Raw genomic sequence first — 7086 nt, forward strand, 5'->3', positions numbered from 1 at the left:
CCTGAGGTAATAGATACACATAATCAGCAGTATTGCACAGCCAGCCTGTTTATGTGTATAATATGAAGAATGTTTTGCTAGAGGTATTTCCTATATTCCCGGAGGTTTTCCCTGCTCAATGAAACTTCTTCTTGCTCTTGGACATGTATAGTATCTCAGTTTATGCCAGCTATGACCTTATTTAAGTTGGTCTACATTCAGCTTCAAGTCAAATATTGAATTTGGAGAAGTATATTTACCAGGTAGGCTACAGCGCTACGGTTGCAAAAAAAGTGGCTGTTTTTACTAAAATTTGCACAGAAATGAAATCCAAATATGCTCTCTGTTGACTACATATCATTGAAAACACTATGTCTGTGCACGTACACAAACATTATTGGGATGGACACACTAAAAGCACCGTCTGTACAACATAAATTTATAACTCTGCAATAGCTCCTCTGTTGCCCTACTTATATTAGGTTTTTGTTGAAAATGTATCTCTCTCATTTATACAAATTAAGCTGTATTGGTCGAGCACCATTAATGCATTGTTAGTGCAAAGATATTGTAGAGGTAGAGTAGATACAAAGTTAAGTTCTAACTTCCATTAGTCTAATGAAGATTTGTTGCTCTGTCAATGGGGGTTTGGCACAAAAGAATGAATTTGGTTCTACGCACTGCCATCAGGGTTAAATACAGTAATCATGGCAACTAGCTCTGTCTCACTGACTTTCTCAGATCTCTTTTCATATCGTCCTCTCCGTCTTCCGCTGTTCCTCTTCTTCTCCTTTGTCTCATCCCATCCTTTTCACTCTATCCTCCTTTCATTAGAGTTAAGTCCCTGATTTGTATTCTACAATAACAGCTGAGATTAAAGTAGGCATTGAAAAAAAAAACATCATTTGCATGATGCATTCGCTGATTATAGTAAGCGTCCCTCTTAATTGGGTTGTTTTGCACATGGTGGGGCTCTCATGCTGATACTGATCTTACTCATCCCATGCGATTTCACCAATTCACTTCACTGTGTCCGTCCCACCTACCTCCTGCTGTCATATATATGGCAAGTCAGGGACTCGTAATACAGGATTAGGGTTCAGAAGAATCACTTTAGGTCTTTCAACAGCTCCATAATAAAGAAGATATGAAACCAGGAGCACAGTGATCCGCCCTTCTATTTGATGCTGTTGTTATTTCTGTGTGCGTGTATGTGTGTGTGAGTGTGTGTGTGTATTCCCTTGGTAGCTATCTCCTCTCTCTTATCCTAATCCAATAGGCAGCAGTGTCATGACATAGTTGTGAAGTGCCACACTAGCAATGTGAAACTGCACTAAATGCATTACAGGTGACATGAGGGGGATGACACAAAGGGCACTCCTTCATTATGTGGAAAATGAAAACAGACAGCCACACACAAATAGATCTCACACTTTTGCAGATGTGCAATAAGCAACTAAGGTCAGTTAGGCGGACTACAAACTGAAAACCAAACAATCTCATGAAACAGCCATTAAAAATGTTGTAATCTGATGAAAATAAAAACATCCTGGGAAAAGTCTTGTAATAAATTTCCTTATTGTCAACAAATCCCATGAAAAAAACAGCAATGCATTAATCCTGTTAACAAATATTGCCATTGTATAGCTTTTATGAGCTGTCACCAGCAGCTCTATAGGTTGCTTTGATGATCAGCTGGTTGTTTGGTTGGTTGGTTGGTTGGTAGATAGGTCCACAAAAATTTCCCCACCCTTTGGCAGCCACAGTTTTTACCCTAGGACGCTGACATATGCCATGCAGATTAAGTGTGTTTGTGTTGTTGGCTAAATTGAGGAGTATCAGTGGGAGTGGCTCATCACAAACTGGCTCTTAACACTGAAATTGATTCACAGACTTGTACAAATTTTTGTGGAAAGGTTGGTCCTCATGAGCAAACGGACAGCGGATTAACTGCTCATACCAGAAAGGAGGTGTGGCCGTGGAAGTAGCCGGTGGCAGAACAGCACATAACCTGGATTCACGTCACAAACAAGTAAGACACACTCACACACACACACACACACACACACATGCTGAGAGAGTAATTTTTGTTTTGGCCAAATACAAATTATAGAAAGAATTTTACATTCAGACACAGAATTTTGCATCACAACAATACACTTTAGTTTCCTCAAAACAATAAATTTTTTACACTTATGTAAAGGAAACAGTATTGTGCAACATAATAGAACATGGCACATGGAATTTGTGCTTGTTTCTCTATGCCATAGTCCTCCATTGTTGTCCAAAACCTATTAAAAATAGATGGCAGACTTGGTGGCATGTACCTGAACATGTGCACTGTATGTAAGTTATTGATCCTGCATAGAGGGCACTGTAGCTTTTAGAAAGCATAGATCAAACTGAAGTAAGCACTGTACATGTTGTGGGACTGACTGTTTACAGGAGGGGGACGGAGTATGCCCACCTGTTTAAGGAAATGATGTAGCCTTTTTTAAAAATGTAACTTCATATGACCCGTTTATATGAAACCCATGGGCTTGAGCCACAGGCTGAGACAGACAAAGACATTGTAGGTTCTGGAGATATTAGAAACTACAGAATATCATCAGAATTATCATTTAACACTGATTATTATGTCCAAATTGTGATTGCAGCAGGATGCCATGGCAGTGTTAGCAACAAAAGCACTTGTTCTGTGTCACTTTAAATGAAACTACTACATATTGTGCGCTGTAATAGTTAGTGATCTCAAGCAGAAACAGTTTATTCTTAAAAACCCCAATGACAACATGTGCTATAATGATCAGGAAAGTCAGTCAGGTAGAGGTGAAGAAAATCTAAGAAATTAATCATAAGAAATGTGCAACATTTGTGGTTTTTGCATTCATTTGACCATTTATATCTAATAGTCATTAACAACAATTGACTACAGTTTTATCTTGTTCCACAAGCAGACAGCAAGCACGAGCACCAGCAAACTGCATGTTGACACAGCCACAGCAACTAAGGGAGGAACACTAAAATAATCCATGAAAACTGCGGGGACAGGAAGAGGGAGCGTGACAGCACCTGAACCCACGACGAGGTGCAGTGCAGTGAGGACACATTTCATACAGGAGATGAGTGTATATGTGGACCTACCCAAACCCATTACCCAAGTCTGTGCTGTAGCTCATACACTTCACTGATAGACCTGAGAATTACACAGAGTTACATCAAGCTTCATGGTCAAGTAATCAGTTTTTGTTTCTTACAAAGAGTGGACGTCTCCACTGACGTCTTTCTCTCTCCTCAGGAGAGTCCAGTATGTTTAAACATTATTAAATCAATACTCTGCCAAGCCTTAACAAATTAGAGCAAGCTCTAGTTACCGGATATATTTCATAATCTAGAAACAAATTACTCATCCCGTTGTACTAATGGCCTATGTGTCACTCTAAAGTGGCAGTAAATGTGGTTACCTTGTTTACCCGAGCTGTAGCTGGATTGGTCTATCGGGGTCTGTCTGACAGGGTAAGAAACAAAACTCTTAACTTCCTAAAACACCTTATTTGACTTGCCTTTATTAGGGTTGGAAATTAGGTTATGTCCAAATTGTAGACTAAATACATATTAATGACGAACATCAGATGTTTCCTGTCACAAGCACAACTGCACTACACCTAAAAGTCCCAGTTGAAAAAGGTGAAAGACATTATATTAACTGGTGGTTTTTACTGTGCCTCGGCAGCCCTTTCAGCATGCATACTTCTCAGATAACAGATGACATTATTAATTAAAAAAAAAAAAGCAACATCACTTTGATGGCTGTTCTACCAACAGACAAAACATCCCACAGTGGATGTAGCTGAGGAGGGAACCCAGTTCCAGCGCTCCAGTGCAGGCACAGAGGCATCAGCCTGTGGGCCGGATGCATTGTTCTGTTGTCACATTCAATACAGCAAAAGTCCACATGATCACTCAGAGCAAACAATCACAGGAATGAGTATTCCATAACAAAGGAACTAATTCAATAAACGCCCCCAGTTGGCTCCAATCAGAGCTCTCTGTCCCATAACTGACCAATTGCATGGACATGTTCAGGGGTCACTTAATACATGTACAAATCGGCTGCCAGTGTTTTTTCTGTTTGGTAATTAAAGTAAGGAAGTGCCTCAGGTTTCCTGAAAGGTCAGCAAATTAGAGTAACCCTGTTATTGCTTGATTTCACCTTTTGTTCAAATCTGGAACAAGGAAATAAAGTCACAGTGCTCATTGACAGATGCAACTCAAAAGTCTCATTAAATATGCTTCAGCTGTAGCTTTTTCCTCTGTGCTACAAGTTATGATTTACAGTGTATGTGTTATATTAAAGCCCCACCGAGTGTTTTTATGTGCACTGCAACCAGAAGACTTGGAAAGCCCAACCATAACTTGAGGACCTTGTAAACGAGGCAGGGACATAAAAATACAAGGACGGCACCGCTCAACACAGATAGGCCAATTCCATTTCTTCCCTCTCACATCACAAATTATGTCAAGAGTGCATAAGCAGAGAGAAAAAAAGGCCACTGGAGCAAGAAAATAAAGCCCTCTGGGCCTCATCTGTGTCCCAGTCTGTGATTTTGTATCTCGGTCTGTCTCTCTGTCTCTGTTTCTATCAACAGCTGACCATATTTCTCACTATAGGTACCAGTTTACTCTGCTTTCTTAGCACTACCTTACTATCCACACACATTATAAACTGTATTAGAAGCTACAGGCTATTAAACTTGTTATTCAAGATAAGAAGGCTTAGTTTAATTTTACAGGCTGACATTACGGTCTGAATTCATAATGCGTGGGCACTGAAGCATTGCATGAAAAGTGAGATGTCAGCAGAAGTCCTTGCAAATGTTCTACATGTGTTGCTTTAGGTTCAGTGCAGCAATGATGTTAATTGTTAATTACGCTGATGGATGTTTGCCCTGTGATGATCATCGACTGGAAATCACATCTTGAGAAGAGAAACAGTCAGAAGGTCCACCCCCGGGTGAATGCATACATGCAGTGTATGTCAGGGAACCCTGCAAGCCAGCAGTAACAGCTGGTGGACGGGTGTGTTTCTCCCTCACGTGTCGGGGCGGATCATCCATATTAATTGTTGGCTCTGGTTTAGGGGGTTGTGCGTCCACTAACAGCTGAAGCTAAGGGCGAACCCCTCATGGCGTCACTTCTCCAGTGGACCCTCCACGTGAGCCCACGCATTCCAGACGTGTCAGTCAGATGCAGCCAGTCACAACAGGCTGTTTGTAGTTTAACATCGCAACACGGCTGATGAAACTGCGTCCCGGGTTTGGCTGCGCGCCTCAGTGGGAGGAGGGACGCGGGAGAGGGTGTGGCGACGTCACAATCAAAGCTTCACGTAGTGGTCGTCTTTCCACTTTCATTTTTACAATCCTCAACCAGGTGATCACACATCCACAGAAAGGCTTTCTTCAAATGATGGGAGCCAGATTAAGCCTAAACACACAGGTCACCACAGCAGGCTCTGAGTATGTTACAGCAAAAAAGAACACAGGATTCATCAGTCAGAATTCAGTGTTAAAATGACTGAATAAAAAATGACTGAATAAAATACCATAATAATCACTGATTATAAAATCTTTATACTTGAACGTACAGCCTACCACTTAAAGAGATGCTTCTCATATAAAAGCAATGGGGAATCAAAAGAACTTGATACATCACGGGTTAGATATAACACTACTTGACAATTAATAATAATAATAATAATAATAATAATAATAAATGACATTAATATGGAATCACAACTCCCACCTTGCTTGTCCAATCAATTATTCCATTCCATTCCAGACAATCATGATAACAACAAATTGAAAAATAAGAATTAAAAACCGGTGCTGAGGCTACCTCATAACACGACAGGAATGGATGTATAGCACTTTTAAAAGTAAGATCATTTAAGACTGCGTCCAGCATCTGTCCACTGGCTAAACAGGGTTATAGAAAGATTCACATGAAACCTCGAATTAAATCAATGTAAGAGGCATCCTCATCCTCAGTTAATTAAAAAATCAGATCAAGACAACACAAAAAAAAAAGCCCAAATACATGCAGATCAAACCAAGAAACTGATACATCAGCTAAAACAAGATAAATGGCATTTAGCATCAACATTAAAACATGACTACTAAGCCATTTTAAAAGGGCTTTTAGTTTGCTGTTGCAAAACAGCAAGAAAACTCCAGGCTTGTGTTCATGAAGTAGTTCTGAAATGTTCTCCAAACATTTTTTTTGTAAATCAAAAAACTTGTTGGAGACAGTTTGACACAGTTCATGAAAAACTTCAGACCACTGAAAACTTCTCTCTCCACTAATAATAACCATCTGTTCACAGCTATATCCTCACCAGGTAACCAGGGAAACGGCTGAGACTCATCATCTATTTAATGTCTGAACTAAGTTCAACCTGGAACTCAGTTTTAAGTAAGACGTGAGGCTGTGATGAACAACATGATGTGATGGGAATTGTTCTGCTTGGTGTTTCCCAGATACAAATCAGTGTTACTTTAAAAAGAAATCCCTCATTTATTCATTTACCTAGTTGGTTCTGCTTTGATTTTATACAGCCTATTGCACTACGGTGATGGTTAACTGTATTATATGGATCACTGTGGAGACAAGAAAACATGCTGAGCACAGGATCTCCAACATGTCTACAAACAGGAGTTCAGTTTAACAAGCCTCATCATCTGCTCGTGGTCGTGCTTCTTACAGAGTAAAACATCCTCGATTAAAATGGATCACACCTCTCATGCTGCTAATATGTTATTTCCACGAAAAGTTGTTTATTATAGGCATTAATACGCACTTGCCCACGTATCCAGGGCGGCCCCTCCCACTAATGCACATCCCCGTGGGCGTAGATCTCAATGAATGTCATTTGCATGCAGAAACAGGCCGTGGGGGGGCTTTGAAACATGCTTGCACAGTATGCAGTATAATTACACGTAAAGGTTGCATATCTAACTTTTTTGGGGGGGCTTGGAAATAGCCTGCTGTAAACTGAAGTTGTTGAATTTTCATGTTCGTTGCACCCTAAATTCACAAGCTGCCTCCTCA

This window comes from Pempheris klunzingeri, chromosome 7, assembly GCF_042242105.1.
Source record: "Pempheris klunzingeri isolate RE-2024b chromosome 7, fPemKlu1.hap1, whole genome shotgun sequence".
Lineage (NCBI taxonomy): Eukaryota > Metazoa > Chordata > Actinopteri > Acropomatiformes > Pempheridae > Pempheris > Pempheris klunzingeri.